This window comes from Pongo pygmaeus, chromosome 9, assembly GCF_028885625.2.
Source record: "Pongo pygmaeus isolate AG05252 chromosome 9, NHGRI_mPonPyg2-v2.0_pri, whole genome shotgun sequence".
In the NCBI taxonomy this organism is placed as follows: Eukaryota; Metazoa; Chordata; class Mammalia; order Primates; family Hominidae; genus Pongo; species Pongo pygmaeus.
The window spans coordinates 17025781-17048036 of NC_072382.2; the positions used below are offsets into that span (position 1 = coordinate 17025781).

Genomic DNA, 22256 nt, shown 5'->3' on the forward strand with positions numbered 1-22256 from the left:
TAAAAGCCCAGAATAATATTTTAAAAAGAGAACAGAGTTGGAGTACTCTCACGCCACAATTTCAAAAGTTACAACAAAAGCTGTAGTAATCAAGATAGTATGGTAATGGCATAAGAATAGACATATAGACTAATGGAATAGAATTGTGAACCCAGAAATAAACCCTTACATTTGTGGTCAGTTGATATCCTGTAACAGGGCCCAAAGGACTCAATGAGGGCATGTAGCCTTTTCAACAAATAGTCTTGGGATAATTGAATGCCTACACACAAAAGAATGAAGTTGGACCCCTGTCTCACATCATACACAAAATTAACTCATAATGACTACAAACCTAAATGTAAGAGCTAAAATTATATCACTCTTTGAAGAAAACAAAAGAGCTAATGGAAATAGCAAGGTACATTAGGTAATATTTTTAATGAAGAAAAATAAAGTGTAATCAAATTTATGAGTTGCTGAGGGGGACAAAAATTTATGTATGTATTTATTTTTGTGATTTAAAAGTTTTCATTATTCTTTTGAAAAAACAAAAGCAAAACCAACAGCCACCCACATGAGAGAGAAGCAACAGGGATCCTAGAGTCAATTTAAAACAGTCCAATTTTTGGAAGAGATGTCTGAGTTTCAAAAATCTCATCACAACCCTCCTCCAAACTCTCTCCTAACCCACATCACTTGGCAGGGGGTAGGGTTAATATTACGAGAAGAATGGGAATCAGCTGGCCACAGCTTGCTGAAACATGTTTGTCTTTAGAAGCCTTCTGCAACTCTGAGGGGGAAATTCATCGCACTAAATGCTTATGGCGGCAAAGAAGAAAGTCTCAAACCACTGATATAAGCTATCATCATTAAGTAACTGGAAAAAGAGAAGTAAATTAAGAGCAAACACCGAACAGATCAACCAGAAAAAAAGGAACTGACAAAGATATAGCAGAAATCAATAATTTTAAAAAAAACAAAACAAATGAAACAAAAATCTCTCTGGTGGTGGGGAGTGGAAAGTAATAAATTTATAAATCCATAGCAAAAAATGACCAATATCAGAAATCAAGAGGGGGACACTACTACAGATATTAAAAGAAGAGGAAAATTATGTGGTTAAATCTGTGCTTTAAAATGTGACGAGTAAAATAAGCAGATTTTTAAAGAAACAAAATATCATAGCTCACTTGAGAAAAAAAATATGACTATACCTTCAGGGATCATTTCTACAGTTGGTTACTGGATAAATTTCTCTAAATGTGTAGAGCACCGAGAGAAGAGGGATTGGGGCGGGGGGAGCTGATCATAATTCCAAAAGACACAATCTCAATGCCATAATCCCAAATGTTGAAATCCCAAAAGATCAAAATCCCAGAAAAATAATTCTGGAAAAATAATTTTACAACTTTTAAAAAGATGTTTATTTACATTTTTTAAAGAGAAGGTTATTCAAGAAACCTTACAAAGTGACAACATTTCATAGGCCACTTTACACACAAAAAAGCAGGCAATAGCCACACATTTTTGTGACTCAGCTATACTAACGACAATTGCATGGGTCTAACATAACAGATTCACATTTATAAAAATAGACCAAAGATGGAAATGTAAAAATACATATTACTTTGATTGGTACTTGTGTGCACCCAGCTTTATAAATGCAGTCATCTGAAATATCATGTGGAACAACCTAAGTCTTCTGATGAGATAAATCAAAAACACAATGGGTCACCACTGCATAGGCTGCAATGACTCAAAAAGCCAACATCTCAAGAAATCTTATCTTTCACAAATGCTGATGTATGAAAAGGAAATCTCTTTATTTATTGAGAAAATTTTGACATTTTTATGTACACACACAATGTTTACACACAAAGTCAAAACTGTGATAATGCACTCTCATGGGGTCACATTCGCAAAAAAAAAAAAATGCATAAAATGAATAAGAACTCTCGAAAAGTCCATACATGATTTATACCTCCAGTATTGGAAATGATGTGAAGATGAAGCTCATAGCACTTCAAATCGTAAAAATAATGCTGACAAGTTAAAATAGTGGAAAAATAACTAAAAAGAACAAAAGAAAAAACTAAGAAGAAAATTTGACATGAAAAAGTGTATCACAGGGATAGATTACGGACAATTGCATGGAAGACAGTGTGTAAGAGCTAGCCAATTTTTATCTTCATTAGCTGTATTTTGAAGTCTTGTATCACAATGAATAGCTGCTTTTCTTTTTCTTTTTCTTTTGGGACATAGTTCTCCTCAGAGCATATGTTCACATTCATTCTCTACTTGGCCCTGGTCTTTCTGAAATTCTTCTATGATTCACTATATACTGACATGAGTATTTCCTATTCAGTTTTCCCACTTTCAGTTTAGAGATTTTGATCTTTGGGGCTTTACACATTGGGCATTATGGCATTCAAGACTATGTATTTCAGGATTATGCTCCAAACCCAGTTGGAGGATGATGGATGAGAACTGTTTTGTTCTCAGTCTGTATTCCCACAAGGGCCTCATCATCTCTGGAGCCAATACTGATGTGGTGGTGTGGGACCCTGAAGGCAGAAAGACCATCTCAGCCAGCACCTTGGTGCAGGGAGGAAATTTCAATCTCAATGAGAACATGTGCTACTACCGCATGCCTCTGCTGACCATCAACCCTGGGGGTGCTGTGTATGAGAATGGCATCTTCATGTGCACTGAGGGCACTGGACAAACTGTCTCCTGTGGTCTTTCTCAGCTGAACCACAGAAAGAACACCTCAAACATTAAGGGAGTGACTATACTCCCTACCTGGGGCATGTAGCTGTTGTGCATCCTGGGAAAAAAGAAATGGGAAGGCCATTCCCAGACATCCCTACTCAGCCTATTATTGACATGAAGGCATAAGGGACCTTCCTGAATTTATCTTCAGCCTCTCTGGTTCTCAGTTTGATGACCATGTTCTAAAATGAGTCTGGCTCAGATCCCCCCACCCCACTTCATCCCTGCCCTCACCAAAGACAGGTGAAGTGACATTTGCTAAAGGCACTGAACTGTCCCCCAAGTGAGGATGGTAGTGCACCTCTACCACCAGCACACACAGCCCCTCCAGCAGCAGCTACAGGGCACAGGAGAGGCTGGACTGGACAATACACCATCTGAGGTCAGTGCACAAGTTCTGGAAGCCATCCCCATGACTGAAATGTGATTCACTGCCCTTCAAGTCAACTCCAATAGGCATTTTGAGATGGGGTCCACCTTCTTGGTCCTTTCCTGACTTGGTCTCAACACCATTCTGGGGTCCAGGAAGCCCACATCATGCACACAGCCAAAAGCATAGAACCCTGACCAGCCCCTCTCCTCACACCTGCCCCCATGTATAAGTCATATACTCACTCAAAATGCAAAACGATGTTCACAGAAAAACCTGTATGCAGATGTTTATAACAGATTTTATTGTAATCAATGAAAACTAGATACATTACTATCTGTGTTAGGTCCATACAATGGAATGCTGCTCAAGAATGAAAAAGGAAAAAAAGTACTGATAATGCAACAAAATGGATGTATCTCATCTATGTATTTTGCTAAGTGAAAGTCCAACTCAAAGGCTAGATACTATAAGATTCCATTTATGTGGCATTTCTTTAAAAAGGCAGTTTACAAGGACAAAAATCAATGGTTGCCAGGAGTTGGGAGTGGCAAGAGGATTTGACTATAAAAGATCAGAAAGGAATTTGGGAGTATGATACAACTGCTGTTTTTTTGTTTCAATCTGGATTGTGGTAGTGGTTATGTGATCATGTTTTTTTGCCCCAGATCGCAAAAAAAAGTATACTATATTTTCTGCATATAAATTATACCTTAATTTTTTAAAAAAATATAACAAATAATGCAAATACATCTATGTGCTGGCTCAGAAAAACAAGATAGGTATTCATGTGTAATTTAATTGCTTCTTCTATGAATAAGTGGAATAAGGACCTGTTGCTTCCATAAGGAAAGCTGTTCCCCTGAGATTCTCATGTGTCTAAAACCCTCCCCTGGGCCCTATTCATTGGCTCCTAAAATGCCAATATGATATTGTTTGACCTCACTTTGAAAGGAACAGGCTGTTTGCAGTGATCTCTTCATCACTTATTTGCTTATCTGAATGTGAATAGTTGTTAGTACACATGTTTGTCTTCCTGCAAAGGAAAGATTTTTCTGAGTCTGCAACCATTGACAGGGAAAACATCCCAGGATACAAATTATATTGAATTCAGTTAATATGAAAACCCTTTACTGAGTTGTTTTTTAGACCTTCCCTCATTTGCTTTTCACAGCCAATGCACAATTCTGCATAATTCTGTGAGACATGCATAAGTCTTAATAATAATCATAATAATCATCATATGTCTATTTCACAAATGAGGAAACTGAGGCTGACACAGGGTGACAATTCCAAGAACACTCTTTGACGTATTCAAGAGAAAGCATCTCTAACAGAATTTGTACAATCTCCCCTGGCAGTTTCAGGTCAATTAATCAAAATTCAAGGTTTCCAGCACCTTTTCTCAAGGAGCAAGGTAAGCTTCTATATTCCATACACATTTTTAGTGAGATGTGAACTACATGTAAAACAGTAGGGACGATGCATCTACCATGATCTATTTCAGCTGAAAATAAGATGTCATGAATATTTTTCTGAAATAGTTGGACTAGAGTCTCAATGACAAAAATACTTATTTCAGTAGAAAGTACACAGATATTCATGAAACACCACACCATGTGTCTGAAAGAATGAGCAAAAACATTAGATAGATGGTGCTGTGATTGAGTAATGGTCATTCCAACCTAGTTATTAGCTGTCGATCTGTCATTGTAGGAAAATCAAAACAGAAGTTTGAATTAACCATTCTTTAGACTCCCAGTGAGTCCTCACAAAATTCCTTAAATTTATACTGCATTTTAGTTTTCTTTACACCATAATCTCACCCTTTTCTTTATGTCTAGAAAAGCTAACAATGTGGCGGTTCCAAGTGCAGGTTGAGAAATCCGTCATACCTACATTTGAATCTTGAATCTACTTCACAGTACATATGTAATTTTAGGAAGTAGTATAATTCCTCAAATTGTTTCCTAATCTGTAAAATATACATAATAGTACTGATATATAATGTTGTTATGAAGATTAAGTGAAATATATCAATATCTAAATCTATAATACTCTTTTTTTTTTTTTTTTTGAAATGAAGTCTCACTCTGTTGCCCAGGCTGGAGTGCAGTGGCGCAATCTCGGCTCACTGTAAGCTCTGCCTCCTGGGTTCGTGCCATTCTCCTTCCTCAGCCTCCCGAGTAGCTGGGACTACAGGCACCCGCCACCACTCCTGGCTAATTTTTTGTGTTTTTAGTATAGACGAGGTTTCACCGTGTTAGCCAGGATGGTATCAATCCCCTGACCTCGTGATCTGCCCACCTCGGCCTCCCAAAGTGCTGGGATTACAGGCGTGAGTCACCACGCCTGGCCTAAATCTATAATTCTCTTATAAGTGTTCATAGAATAGTACATGTGTTATAAAAAGTTATAGGTTATACTATACTATTTGGAAATTGGCAAACACAAATCCTTTCAGGGACCAGGAATGTCAAATGAAGTTGCACAGTGGCTAGGATGAAGATGGCAGAGGAGACTAATTATAGAGAATGGATGTCCTGTTGAAGAATCCAAATTCAAATTTAAAAAAACAAAAAACATGGAGTTTACCATGAGCACTTATCTGCCAGCTAGAATAAAATCACCAGTCTATAAATTTTCAACCCCTCAAATCTATAGTTTATCTAAGGAATGCGAGTAGAAAGAGTAGAAATGTGTTTTGGGAAAGCACACACTTCAAAATATGGAATGGAATGAAAGTTAAGCAAAAACAGGTGGAAGATACCTGGGCTCCTAGGTGGCATGGCTGACGGACAATGAGAAACGCAGAGAAGACTGAATGAACCTACCGTGTGAGGAAAAGTAAATACAACAGTGGGACCCCCAGGCTTCCTACTCACCCACACCTGAAAGTCCTGCATATCACACCCAGCTTTCCCAAACCAAAATGAAGATCATCATTACATCCTAATGATATTATCATAGCAAGCACTCAAAAGATTGTGTGAGTGAAGATTGAAGCTTCAAAACACCCACATCGTGCTCACTGGTTTTTATGCATTATTTCATTTAACTCTTATAATAATTTATTTTGTTAGATCCCACCACCGGCTTCATCTTACAGATAGATAAAATGAGGTTCAAAGAAGGTATGTTAGTGTCAATGTCTTCCAGTAGTAAATAGTAGGACTGTTACTTCAATATGTATACCCCTCTTTTGAGAGCCCAAACTCTAACACTCAATGCCATAACTTCTCATTAGAATTGCTTTTGTTGGTTGCATATGTCTCTACTACTGTTGCGCTATTATCCCACCACACCTAATTTACATATATTACTTCACTAGGCACCCTAAGCATGGGCTAATAGACACAATAAGTAAATGTGAATTGAGTTCAAATAAATTCAATTTAATTCCAGATAAGAGCATAGGTCTTGAGAATCACTCTGCCCAGATTCAAACCTTGCTCTCTCAGTTGATACTCATGTAAATTTGCACAAAATACTCAATCTTTTAACCAGCGTATTAACAGGATTGAACATACTAAGAATGTGATGTGTGTGCGTGTGTGTGTGTGTGTATGCTTGGAATGAGTGCTATAAATGTTAACTATTTATACACTCAGGTGATGTGATTTGGGAGATGCATTTGTTGCAAATATGTGACCTTCAAGAAATCATAGCCTTTTTCTGCACCACTACACCTCTGTTTGTTCATTTACAAAAGTAGAAACTTGTGCATGTGATGTGAGGATACTTCATTTCAACAGTCTGTGACCACATACATAATATATCCGCCAAATGTTTTGTTTTGCTCAAATTAATGCTTTAGAATAAAAAATCATGAAGAAAAAATTATGGCCTTAATGAAATGATGAAATAACAGAATATATGTGTATGTGTGTGTGCATCCTCATGAACACAAACTCTTTACATTATAAGTGCAATGTCTTTTATGTTTACCAACTCTTCCTTTTTTTCTTATTACAATAGAGAATTTTTTAATTCACATATAAAATAACTCAAAGGTTACTGATTTCATCTTGGTAGGTCTAACCAATGCCACAGAACTGCAGATACCCCTCTTTGTCTTGTTCATCCTCATAAACCTCCTCATTCTGATTAGGAACCTGGAGATCATACTGTTGATCCTGCTGGACTCTTGTCTCCAACTCCCATGTCCTTTTTCCTCAGTTACCTGTCTCTGCTTGGATACTTACCAACTGTCACTCCAAGGGTCATGGCTAGGTTCCTTAGCGGGTAGGAGGCTAAGTTCCTCCTACAATGCTTGTGCTGCTCAGATGTTCTTTTTTGTAGCCTTGGCCACGGTGGAAAATATCGCTGTTGACATCAATGGCCTATGACCACTATACAGCAGTGTGCAAACCCCTACACTACACCACCACCATGATAGCCAGTGTATGTGCTCACCTGGTCATAGGCTCCTATGTCTGTGGCTTTCTAAATGCCTCCCTCCGCATTGAAGACATATTCAGTCTCTCTTTCTGTAAGTCCAATCTCGTCCATCACCTTTTCTGTGATGTTCCACCAGTCATGGCTGTGTCTTGCTCTGGTAAACACATTAGCAAGAAGATTCTGGTATTTATGTCAAGCTTCAATGTCTTTTTGGCTCTTCTAGTTATCTTGACCACCTACCTGTTCATATTCATCACCATCTTGAAGATGCACTTAGCTCAGGGACACTTAAAAGCTTTGTCCACCTGTGCCTCTCACCTCATTGCAGTCTCCATCTTCTATGGGACTACACTTACAGCCTAACTCATGCACTTACAGCCTAACTCCAGCCATTCCATGGACACAGATGAAATGGCATCCTTGTTCTATGCTGTGTTCATCCCCATGCTGAACCTTGTGTTCTATAGCCTGAGGAGCAAAGAAGTCAAGAATGCATTCAAAAAGGTGGTTGAGAAGGCAAAATTGTTCCTAGAACTGTGATTTAATGTGGTAGGGTACACAATAACCCAGTTTCATTCTTCTCAGAACTTCCCCATGAGATTAATCACATTGCATTTTCACAATGCATTTAAATTCCTGTTGTGATAGCCTTACTTCTTCAAAAGGTGATAGCCTTACCTTTCTTTTTACCTGCCTAGTAAAAAGAAAATACGTCCAGAATGTATTACATGAATGAAAATAGTGCTGGAAAAGCATCAGAACATTTGGGTCCTTTTTGTCAAAACCTTTCTAATGGCAGTTGATTTGTTTCCTTGTCTATCACCCATCAATGAAAACATATGTGCCTAACAGGGGCACAAACAAGCTCATGAACAGAAGCAAATGTATGTGAGAAATTTGTCAGAGGTGAATGGGATCTGACTAGTTTTTAATAAAAAGTATTTAAAATAATTAATTGAGGTATTAGAATATTAGAACAAATTTATCTAATATTATTTATTTCTTTAGTCAAATCACTGTTCTAGGAACTTAAATTGAAGAAAAAAATATATATACTTGATATGGTTTGGCTTTGTGTCCCCACCCAAATCTCATCTCGAATTGTAATCCCCATAATCCCTGTGTGTCAAGGGAGAAACCTGGTGGGAAGTGATTGGATCAGGAGGTGGTTTCCCCCATGATGTTCTCATGATAGTAAGTGAGTTCCCATGAGGCCTGATGATTTTATAAGGGGCTCTTACCCCTTCGCTCTCTCTTTCCTGCTGACATGTGAAGAAGTTATTTGCTTCTATAATTTGCATCTATAATTTGTCAATTAACAAAAATATACTACTACTGTTATAGGTAACAGTATGGATAGACCTCCAATATGTCTGTTACGCTAAATGAAAGGTGCCAGAACCAAAGATGACATATTCTAGGATTCTAGTTAGGTATATTCTTGCAAAAATAAAATTATGTACACAAAAAGATTGTGTTTGCCGCGTGCAGTGGGTGGGAGAATGGTTTGACAACCAAGAAGCTTGAGGTTATTTATTATGCGTGATCATGTTAATGGTTACATGAATATATAACCATTCATGTTATGAGCAAATTTTTAGAACTGTACTTTAAGTATACACATGTTAATGTTTGTAAAATATACATTAATTAAAAATGGAAAAGAAACTAATACAAACATATGCGTGAACAGTCAAAACATCCTGCTTAATTCCCACAGGTAGTTAAATTGCTTCTTCCCTGGGAAAGTGGATGAGGAGCTATAGATGCCCTCATGAGGGACATCACCAGAGAGTTCCATGTCTCCATAATTCCCTGCTGGTTCATTAGCATTAGCCTCTGAAAGTCAACATGACTCCAGGTAATTTTATTTTACAGAGACCAGGCTGTGTGATGGGCCTCCTTGGTCATCATTTATTTGTCTGAATCTTAATATGTGTTAGTACAAACAGGTCTTCTTCTGCCATGAAGATTTATTATGAGGTTACTACCATAGTTAGGAAAAAAACACACACACACGCCCCAAAATTAAAATTACATTAAGCAACAAAAATAATAACCACTTAGCATGTTGTTTTGGAGAACTTCTTTTATTAGCTATTTACAAACATAATTATGTGTATTGTATGGAAGATGTAATTTTATAATCTTTATTTTACAAATAAGGAGGATGTAAATAACTCCTTAAGGGCATAGAAAGAAGGAATGATAGAATCATGACCTGAATGTGTATTAGTGTCTTTCCTCCATCTTTCCCTGCCTTAGAGTCCTTAAAACCTCTTGAAGAGGAGGTTCTAAGAGTCCTTAGAACCTCTGGAAGAGGAGGTTCTAGGTCTAAGAGTCCTTAGAACCTCTTGAAGAACCTACCTGCAAGAGACTTTCTCAAACAATATTTACATTATTTCATGGAAGAATTTCTGATTTCAAACACACTATTCAGGAGTGACTGTTCCTTGTTTTCAAGGAACGAGATAAGCTTCTATATTCAATGTATACTTTTAGTAAAAAATTTAATTCCTGCAAAAATAGTGGGGCAGATATAACATACTATGAGTTATTTAAGCACAGAAATATAGATTTTGAACATTTTTTCTAAAACACTGAGGTGAAGCTAGGGTATAAATATTAAAATTCCATCAATAGAGAGTTTGGTGATACTTATAAAACATCCTAAGGCTGCTTTCTAAAAATATTAACAAAAAATCATATAGGTGATGTTCTGATTGAATAGATAGTAATTTCAATTTGTTCACTATCCATTGGCTTCTCATTGGAGATTAAATAAATAATACAGAATGAAATGATCCTACTTTGAACTACAAAAGAACCTAAGTGAATTAGCAATATCTGAACTTCTTTTTAACATTTTTCCTATAATCCCATAATCTCATCCTTATTATTATTAGCGTATCTAAACATGCTGAGAGTGATGTGGCTGAAAGAACAGGCTTTTGATTATGATAAAACTGGGTTTAAATCTTGAATCTTAAAATCTTCCTTACACTAGCTGTAGAATTGTACAATAGCACATAACTTCACGAATTATCAATTGCCTTGTACATAAAACCCTCCTGGGCTAGGGTTGTACATTGAAGTTGTAAAGGAATAAGAGGACAATAATAGGGAATAGAATTTAGCAAAGGATGGAAATGCTTCCAAAAGCTTTAAATTAAAATAAAAAAGACTTAAAATACTGTTCATACACTAGAACAGATTCAAATAAAAACATTTTAAACATAAACTTTCCACCAAAACACAACTGCAGGCTAAAGGTAATCCACAAACTATGAACTTTCAGCCATCAATATATGTGATTCAACTATAAGGATGACAGTAATGAGAAAAAGAAATTTCCAACTCAAGAAAATTGTGGATTCCAAGAAAAAAATATTAAACAATAGAATGGCTCACATGGAATGAACAGAGCAGCCAATCATATGGGCAGAGCATGAACTAAGTGTAAATCACTGGGGGGTCACATAAAATCTCATGAACCTGGTGTGTGGGGAGAAAAAAGCAAAATAAAGTGGGATAGTTAAGACTTCGAGCATTATCCATACTTGAAGCTCTATATGTTGCCACCTATCTTCTCAAACCACATAAAGGCCATCATTTCATTCCAATAATAGAAGCACAACTAGCACTCATCAGGCTGTGCTAAACAATCAGCATTTTACTCATTGACTTTTTTTAATGCACTCTCTCATTTAATTCTTCAAATAATACCTTGGGGTAGGCCTCATTACCACCTTCTTTACGTAGATGAAGAAATTCTTGTTCAGGTAGTTAGGTTAGGACCAGTGATTCCTAGGTTATACATGTAGAAATGACATGCACCTCTTCCCAGAGCCCAAGCTCCATACATAGTGCTATGCCCTCCAGTCCCTCAGCATCACCTCTGCGGTTTACACATTCTTCTACTGCCCCAGTTATCTCACCACATCTACTATGCATGTATCTTTCAGTTAATTCACTGTGAAATCGCAAACACTGAGTTTGAAATAGTAGTGAAAATGAATAATTCTAAATTGAGTTAAATTCAGTTTTATTTAAATGTAATTTAGTCAATCAAATTTGGTAACAATTCTGTCTGGAGTCAAAGCTTTGCCTGCCAATGAATAATTCTGTAAACATGAATAAAATACTTAACCTCTGGTGCCTCACAATCTAAATGAAAGTAACAACTACTCAATTTTATAAATTTACTGAGAGGAATCAAGGAATATAGATGTGAAAGTATCTAGCTGTGGGCACATTGGCAATGTAGAAGTCTATGAATTTATTAGACTAGGAAAAGTTGAACTGGCTGATTTATTAATTCCAGAATTATCATGTTGGATAATTCACAAATTTTTCCAAATCTCCGTTTGTAAATATATAAAAATTAAAAACTGGAGACTGACCTGTGTGGATCCTTCAGTCAACAGTCTAGGGCTCTATTGATAATTAATCCACTAAATCTTGTTGTTAAGTTCATGCTTTCATTATGGAAAATCATGAAACACATATTATTGCTATAATGAAATAGTACATAATGTACATAAACATTTTATTTTCACTGCTATCTCTACTGCCTTTAATGTTCTGTTCCTTTATTTCTCATTCATATAGGGTGTCTCCTGATTCCAAATAACACTGATGTAGAACAGTACAGAGGTGTCATAGTTCATCTTCCTAGGACTAAGCAATGTCCCAGAACTGCAGGTCCCCTTCTTTGTCATGTTTGTTCTCATCTATCTCATCAATGTAGTTGGAAACTTGGGGATGATCATTTCGATTCTCTGGTACTCTCGACTACACAATCCAATGTACTTCTTCTTCAGTAATCTGTCTCTGGTAGACTTTTTTTACTTTTCAGTTGTCACTCCAAAGGTCATGATTGGGCTCTTTAGAGAAGACAAAATCATTTCCTATACTGTGTGGGCTACTCAGACATTCTTTTCTGATTCCTTTGCCAGTGTGGTAAATTTACTGTTGGCCTTAATGGCCTCTGACCACTATGCAGCAGTGTGCAAACCCCTGCATTACACCACCACCAAGATGACAAGTGTGTGCACATGCCTGGCCATACATTGATACGTCGGTGGTTTCCTGAATGCCTGCATTCACACTGGGGAAACATTCAGTCTCTTTCTCTATGTCCAATGAAGTCCATCACTTTTTCTGTGAGGTTCCAGCAGTCATGGCTCTGTCTTGCTCTGATAGGCATGTGAATGGAGTGGTTCTTGTTTATGAACCAGCTTCAATATCCTCTTTGCCCTTCTAGTTATCTTGATATCCTACTTATTGATATTTATCACCATCCTAAAGATGCACTCAACTGCAGGATACCAGAAGGCTTTGGCCACTTGTGCCTCCCACCTCGCTGTGGTTGCCATCTTCTATGGGACTATTATCTTCATGCATATACAGCCCAGCTCCAGTCATTCCATTGACACAGACAAAATTGCAGCTGTGTTTTATACTATTGTCTTCCCCATGGTGAACCATGTGGTCTAAAGACTGAAGAACAAGGTGAAGAGTACATTCAAGAAAATTGTTGACAATGTAAAATTGTCTCTAGGATTGTGAGTTTAACATTTCAGGATGCAGAATACCTAGTTTCATTCCTTTCTGAAATTCTCCAGGCACCTCATGACATTTTAAGGCCCACACTCCAGTTAATTTCTAGAAATTATATCCTTACCTCTTCAAAAGTCTGTTGTCTAGAAAAGGGAAATATAATGATTAGAAATGTAATACCTGAATAAAAATGGCGTAAGGAAATCATAAAGTGGTGTAATTCAAAAAATGCATTAGGAAGACTTAATTTATTCACTCTTTATGTGCATTTTCTCTATCATATGACACAAGTAACATACATGTAAAAACTGGTGACAAACAAGCCCATGAACAGAAACGCATACATGTGACTCCTATGAGCACATGCACATGGGAGTGAAAAATTAGCCAGAGGTAAAGGGAATGTGGCTAGGGTTTTAAGAAAAATAATTTAGTTAATTGGGGTATTCAAATATAAATTTTTGACTACTGTTACTTTTTTCTTAAGTTGAATATTCTAAGCATTATTGTTTGAGAAAAAAAGTGCTATGGCTTTAAATGAAACTATTGGCTCATATTGTTAGCATATTTTATTGAGAGATACATAGCTAAAGCACTTTAAATGATTAATATTTCTATCTTTAAATCATTTTGTAGAACATACATTTTTATATTACATTTTCTTTATATAAAAGACAAAAAGTTGTATTTTTTCTTTTTTTTTAACTTTTATTTAAGATTCAGGGAGTACATGTGCAAGTTTGTTAAATGGGTATATTTTGTGATGTTGAGGTTTGGAGTACAGAAGATCCTGTCACTCAGATACTGAGCATAGTACCCAATAGTTAGTTTGTCAGCCCTTGTGTCCCTTCCTCTAGTAGTCTTCAGTGTCTATTGTTGCCATCTTTATGTCCATGAGTACCCATTGTTCAGCTCCCACTTGTAAGTGAGAATGTGTGCTATTTGGTTGTATATTCCTGCATTAATGTGCTTAAGATAGTGGCCTCCAGCTGCATCCATGTTGCTGCAAAGGGTACGATTTCACTATTTGTTATGGCTGTGTAGTATTTTATGGTGTTTATGTACCACATTTTCTTCATCCAGTCACCATTGATGGGCACCTTGGTTGATTCCATCTCTTTGTTATTGTGAATAGTGCTGCAATGAACATATGAGTATATGTGTCTTATTGGTAGAACAATTTGCTTTCTTTTGGATATATACCCAGTAATGGGACTGCTGGGTTGAATGATAGCTCTGTTTTAAGTTGTTTGAAAAATTTCCAAACTGCTTTCCATGGTGGCTGCACTAATTTACATTCTCACCAACAATGTATAAGTGTCGCCTTTGCTCCACAACCTCACCAACATCTGTTCTTTTTTGATTTCTTATTAATAGCCATTCTGCCTGATGTGAGAAAGTATCTCATTGTGGTTTTGATCTGCATTTCTCTGATGATTAGTGATGTTAAGCATTTTTTCATATTTGTTGGTAGTTTGTATGTCTTCTTTTGAAAAGTGTCTTTTCCTCATTTTTAAATGGGATTATTTATGTTTTACTTGTTTAATTGTTTGAGTTGCTTATACATTCTGGATATTCAACCTCTGTCAGATGCATAAGTAGCAAATATTTCCCTCTATTCTGTAGATTATCTGTTTACTCTATTGATAGTTTCTTTTGCTCTGTAAAATCTCTTTAGTTTGATAGTCTCTTTTGCTGTACAAAGGTTCCTTGGTTTAATTAGGTCTCACTTGCCAAATTTTGGTTTTGTTGCAATTGTTTTTGAGGCCTTATTCATAAATTCTTTTCCAAGGCCAATGCCCAGAATGATGTTTTCTTCCAGGATTCTTATAGTTTGAGGTCTTACATTTAAGTCTTTAATCCATTTTTAGTTAAATTTTGCATACAGTAAAATTAGGGGTCCAATTTCATTCTTCCAGTTTCATTCTTCTGCATATGGCTAGCCAGGTATCCCAGCACCATTTATTGAATATGGAGTCCTTTCTTCATTGCTTATTTTTGTTGATTTTGTTGAAGATAAGATGGCTGTAGGTGAGTAGCTTTCTTTCTGGATTTCCTATTGTGTTCCACTGGACTATGTGTCTGTTTCTGTACCATGCTGTTTTGGTTATTGTAGCCTTATAGTATAGTTTAAAGTTGGGAAATATGATATCTCTGGCTTTGTTGTTTTTGTTTTGGATTGCTTTCACTATTCAAGCTCTTTTTTGGCTCCAATGTATTTAAGAATAGTTTTTTCTAGTTCTGTGAAAAATGATGTTGGTAGTTTGATAGGAATAGCATTGAATCTGCAGATTGCTTTGGGCAATATGGCCATTTTGACAATATTGATTCTTCTAATCCATGAGCATGGATTTTTTTTTCCACTTGTTTCCCTGATGAACATGGACACAAAAATCCTCAACAAAATACTATCAAACTGAATCCAACAGTTCATCAAAAAACCAATTCACCATAATCAAGTAGGCTTTACTCCTGGAATGCAAGGTTGTTTCAATATATGCAAGTCAATAAATGTGATTCACCACAAAAGCAGAATTAAAAACAGAAACCATATGATTAATTTAATAGATAGCAAAAAAGATTTTTATAAAATCCAACATCCCTTCATGATAAAAATTCTGAACAAACTAGGCATTGAATGAATATACCTGAAAATAATGAAAGCTATCTATGACATACCCAGAGTCAACATTATACTGAACAAGCAAAAACATGAAGCATTCCCCTTGATAACTAGAACAAGGAAAGGATGCCCACTGTTACCACTCTTACTCAACATAGTATTGGAAGTTCTAGCCAGAGCAATCAGGCAAGAGAAAGAAATAAAAGACATCCAAATAGAACAAGAAGTCAGTAAACTGTCTTTTTTCCAAGTTGATATGATTCTATAGCTATGAAACTCTAAAGATTCCACCAAAAGGTCCTGCAACTGATTAATGACTTCAGTAAAGTTTCTGGATAGAAAAATCAATCAACAAAAATCAGTAGTATTTCTATACACTAATAATGTTCAAGCTGAGAGCCAAATCAAGAATACATCCCATTTACAATAACAAAAACAAAAGATACCTAGTAATATATCTAACCAAGGAAGTGAAAGATCTCTACAGGGAGAACTACAAAGCACTGCTCAAAGAAATCATAGATGATATGTTACACTTTTCAAAAGGATAAAATAGCCAGAGGATAATAAAAATTAAGGGAAAATATAGGCATTTTAAATTTTCCATACATGACTACCAACATTCACTCCATTTATGGCCTGAGATAATAATTTTCTACATATTTTCTGTCTGCAAGGGCTTTGAAATAGTTAATGTTACTCATTAATTTTTAATCTAGTTGAGATACATCATCTCTTGTCACTTCTCCAGTGTTTTGTCTCTATCCATTCACATTACTCTCCTTGATATTTCTTCACATCTCCAAACATGCTCCTGCCTCAGGACATTTGCACTTGCTGTTCCCTCTGTATCGAAATTTTTCTTCCTCCACTCAGGCCTTTGCTCAAATAAATGTTAACAAATCATGGAAGCCTTCCCTTTATGTAAGTCCCTCTCCCCTCACCATGTGTACTATCCTGTCACCCTGCATTATTCTTCATAGTCCTTAACACTCCCTACTGTATGTTTATTTGATCACTTTTCATTTATCATCCCCAATTAGAACTTAAACTTCTTATGAGCAGTGACTTTTGTTTTGTTTGCATGATCCTGCTCAGTACCTAAATAGATATCTGTTTCATTGTAGATTCTCTCTAATTATTTGTTAAGTGAATGATTAAAATAATTAAGCTGAGCCCAATTGTATCAATATATTGAATATTTGAGCCATAATATAAACTTTCTTCAGAGGCATGTAGCATATTTCAACAAGTACAGCTTATTTTCTGCTTTGCTGAAATTTTTAAATCTACATTCTCAGTGCTTGCATGCCCCACTTTTGGACCCAATGATTTCCTGGGAATCTCATCACTAAATGAATCATCTCATAATTTTTAGTTTGAAATAATATGTCATTAAGTGGCAAGTCACACATCAAATAAATGTTATTTAGTAAATGACAAAAAGAAATTCAATCTGATTATATAAAAGTATAATGTATGATTATATTTGCAAAATTACTTCATACATGCACATCACACAATTAACTGAAATGTTTTTAAAAGTACAGATAAAATATAAACATGAAAATTTCTATCAGTGAAAAAGATAACATAAATTCAGTATGCTAATATAATGCACGATTTTTTATGCTTTTCCTTTTGATCCTCAGGGAGCTCTATACTATATAAAAACTACTCCCAGGAGTGTGCACCTGTATCTTCTTTTTTGTCTCTGTAAAATTAGATGCTTGAACATCTCAGTGTTTGTAAGATTGCACTTGTATGTGCTAAGATGCTGGTGTTTGTGGGGCAGTGTAGTACGACACAGATATTTATTTCTGTCTTATGGAAGAGGCAATAAATGGATTGTCCCTTAGACCATCCTGTGTGAACATATCACTGCCAACAATTAATTTGGTCTAGTGAAACTGCTTTTGAACTTCTGAAGTTCAGAGCTGTGAAATAAATATGTTATTTTAAGTTTCTAAATTTGTGATAATTCATCACAGCCGCATGAGAATTGAATATAAACCCTCCTCTGTTTTCCCCTACGTTATAATCTCATATTACGGTATTTGTCAAAACTAAGAAACCAAGATTACTACAATGTTATATTTTAAATTTCAGGCTTTATTCAGATTTCATTAGTTTTCCACTAATACGCTTTTGCTCTTCTTACATTTACTTGTTATGTCTCTTTAATCTCTAATTCTCTGTGACAAGTTCTCGTTCTTTCTCTGTTTTTGATAATCATGACAATTTTAAGGATTTCTAGCCAGGAATTTCACAAAATGTTTACCATTTGAAATTTTCTGAAGATTTTTTTTGAATGATTTGCCTGGGGGTAATGGGTTTTGGGGAGAAATACCTCTGAGATAAAATGGTATTCTCATGCCATCACATCAAGAGTATATTCTATCAACATGAGTTAATCACTAATGTTAACATGATCATACATGCTAGAAAAAATTTACTAAGTTTCTCTGTTGTAGATTAGTTTTCAAAACTTTTCTATACTATATTCTTTAGAAAGAAGTCACTAAGTCCAGCTCACACTCCAGGTGTTGTGAAACTAAGCTGCATCTAGTTCTTTTGTAGCAAAATTTATCTCTTCCTTTCATTTGTTTATTGGCTCAATCAACAACACACTGCAGGGTGTGTCTGCAGCTCTTGGAGTTTAACTTCTTCTAGGCCCTCTTAGAGATACAGCTAGTATATATAGAATAAATACATATTAATATATGCACACAACTACACTTATTTTTATATCTAGAAAGTATATGTGTGTTTATATCTATATCCTATTGCTATTAAGCTAAACATGGCTTCCTATCAATATTTCTAACTCCAATCCAGTTCATTTAATCTTCACCCTTTCTTATCTATGACTTCCCTTTCTGACAGTTAGAAACTTAGCTCTCCACAACCCCTATTTATAGACTTATTTTTTGACTCCAATACACAAGTAAGGCAGTTCCTTAATTGTTCATCATAATGAGAAGCAACTTTAGCAACAACAGAACCATATTTATGTATAATTCCTTTTACTTTTAGACAAAGTTTTCAGTCAATGCACTGTTTTCCAATGTTACTTAGATCAACTTTTTTTTTCTAATCTACCTTCGATGAAATTATGTCATATAATTTATGTAATACAATTATGTAATACAATTGAAATTATGTAATACAATTTAATTACTTCATCATCATCTGCTTAAAGGTTAAGCAATTATTATTCTCAATAAAGATTTTTACAAACACCTTTAAAAAGGTTTATGGGAACATACAGTTCCAGTTTACACTTTACATTTAGTTCCTTTTTGGCATATGGACAAACAATTGTGGCACAGTTTGTTGAGAAAATATATTTTGTCTTTGTTCATTTGTGCTGGCTGCTATAATCAAATAGCACAGACTGGATAATTAATTATAATGAACAGAAATTTATTGGTTCACTGTTCTAGAGGCTAGGAACTCCAAGATCCAAGGGGCTGGCATTTGACGAGGGGTTTCTTGCTGCATCATTTCATGATGGGAAAGCAAAGAGAGAGCAAGAGAGAGCAAGAGGGGGGAAGCTTACCCCTGCAATAATGAACCCATTCCAGTGATAATAACATTAGTCTATTGATAGGGTACAGCCTTCATGACTTAAATATCTCTGAAAGATACCAACTTCCAATACCATCACAATGGCAATTAAATTTCAACCTGGGTTCTGGAGGAACAAATGCTCAAAACACAGCATATTTTCTCCATTGGCCTGTCTTTCCATCTTTCATAAAATTTATTATCTACCTGTGGATCAATTTCTGTATCCTGTAATCAATTCCATTGATTTATGTGTCTATCTTTTGCTCAATACCATATGGTATTGACTTCTATTATAAAGGTAAGACATGAGACCAAGTCATGTACATGCTGCAGCTTTGTTCTTTTATAATTATTTTGTCTATTCGGCTAGGTTTGCTGTTATGCAAAAAGTTATAACCAGTTTGTCAGTATTTACCCAAAAAAAAGCTCACTTGAGTTTCAGATGAGATCATATAAAGTCTGGAAAATAGTCATCTTGAAGTGTGTTAATCTATGAATATAATATATCTTTATACTCATTTAGATGTTTTATTTTTAACTGGTGTTTTGTACTTTTTGCAATTTTTAAGACAAATATCTTAAATATGTTCATAGAGCTAAAGGAAGTCTTGAACAAAGAACTAAATGAAACCAAGAAAACAATGTGTCAAAAAGGTTCTAAAAATTAATAAAGGGAGAGTAATTATAAAATATTACCATAATAGAAATTGTGGAACACTAACCAATAAGAGATTAAGTATACCATGAAAAGTAATGGCTCAGATTGCCTGATTTAAAAATATTAATATTAATATCTTTTATGCTATCAAACTACTGTCATTTTTATTGCCACATGAGAGTAGGAGCATAGCTTATGAGGAGGGGTAGAAGGTATCTCATTTTGTGAATTAAGAAGATATGGCCATGGCAAATCTATACCCACCTCTTTATGAACAGAGCTAGGATTATAATTGATCTTGTGTTTTGCGGTACAATTTTATCCACATGCCTGCATATCTGAATTTCTAGATAAAAAAGAGTCATTTCTTGCTGCTTTATACCTAGAAGTGTATATAAGAGAGTGGGGAGTGCATTGGCTTCTTGGTATTTTAGTGGAATACAGAAATTAATTATTTTTCAAAAATAACCTTAATTAGATGAACATTTTATATGTTTTATCGCAGTGTGGCAACTCACAGAAGAAAGAAAATTCATGTAGGGTGCTCTGGCACATTCTGAACATTTTCATGGTGATTTCATAACACATTATAGAGATATTAATTATATCACTTATTATTATTTGGGTGCTTATTTACAGAGCTTATTGGCTCTATCCCCATAATAAGTAATCATGTTATTCACTTTTTAATAACAATGATTAACACAGAAACTGTTATAAAGTCAGAATTCAGTTCTCATTAAGTGAATTAGGTCAAAGAGATTCAAGCTATGCCTTCTGTGTTAGAGCTGGGAAAACTTTATATTTTAATTCTGAGCACATGGTAGAACATATTTATTATAAAGTGATCACAAGTTCTAAAGCTTTGCATATGTGCAAAGCTATCTAGGAGGAGAATGAGATCATGCCATTGCATTACACTAAGTATTCTATATAATCTATTTTATTTTATTCATCTATTATAAAGGGAGAAAAATATTATTTTTTCAATTGTACAGATGAGGAAAGTAATACACAGAAAAGTTAATTAATGTGACACAGAATTTTGGAAAGATGGTTAAGATTGTGCACTTTAGATGGATTCTAATCTCATTTAAGAGTTGGAAACAAATGGAACAAAAATAGCAATGTGAAATATGAAAAGAAAACCAATAAGATAACACAAAAAATATGCATTCACAACAATTTTATACAATTTTTGATTGAGGGGATAAATATTAAACTAGACAAAGTTAAATTGAGAAATATAGAAGAATTTTAAAATAATCAAAATACAGTTCAGAGAGCAAAGAGATAGAAAATACAAAAAAGAATTTAAGTCAGGATGTAGAGATGCCAGCAAGATGGCAGAGTAGAAAGGCCCAACTTTGTCTTCCACAGAAACACCAATTTAGCAATGATGTGTGTATCAAAATAACTTTATGGGAAGTGCAGAATCTAGTTAAATAGTCGCAGTACCCCAAGACAAGTACAAAACCAAGAACAGTCACATTGAAACGTGTAAAAAGAGCAATTTCACTTTACCGTATCAGCTCTTTTCTCAAGTTGTCACAGCTCAGCACCAACTGAGAGATTGCCTCAGTCTAAAATTTTCTCTTGGAGGGAGAAGAAAGTGGGGCATATATTCAATCTTCTAGTCTTTCAGCATGCTGCCAAAGCCAGTTTGTAAAGACTGGGAAAGGGGGCTTTTTATTCAAATGCAGACACCAAGGCAAAGCTACAAGAAACACAAAGAATCAGGAAACCATGACACGATCAAAGGAAAGAAATACATGTCCAGTCATGAAATGTCATATAAGGCTATTCTTTGTTGCCTCAGTGGCTCTAAAGTAGCTGCATTCTCTCTGCTTGTTTTAAACTTTTACCTAGTCATTGTCCACTACCAAGCACTCACCTCTCGACATATGTGACCAGGCAATAAGTCATATGATGACCTTTCCATTTTATGCCTTCCTTTCCCTGTTTTGACCTAGTTACATTTAAATTAACCAACAAAAATATTTCCTTCATGCTATGGCTGCACCACCTATGACTACCCGCAGTAAAAATGCTCACCCATGAGTCATCTCCTCTGTCTGTTTTCCTCACAACCAAGCTCATCCCACAGCTTTTGGTGAATAATGTGACCCTCTGATAATACTGTGCCTCTTCTTTAAGACCTGTGAGTATAATAAAATTTTAAGTTTTTATGTCTCTCTGAGTGCTTTTGATCTGTGTAGAAGTGATCCTTGAAGGACCCCAACAAGGGTGCTTAGCCCTGTTTACACAATACTGACCCTAATGTAATGGAGATCTATATCTTTCTTGTCAAAGAA

The 22256-nt window shown here is 35.4% G+C and overlaps 2 pseudogenes; both read left to right on the forward strand.

Annotated features, from left to right (window-relative positions):
* The first annotated feature begins 2455 nt into the window (after positions 1-2455).
* Positions 2456-8065, forward strand: LOC129008586 (olfactory receptor 5B2-like; annotated as a pseudogene).
* A 4224-nt stretch (positions 8066-12289) lies between these two features.
* LOC129008587 (olfactory receptor 5B3-like) lies at positions 12290-13024 on the forward strand (annotated as a pseudogene).
* Positions 13025-22256: the final 9232 nt, after the last annotated feature.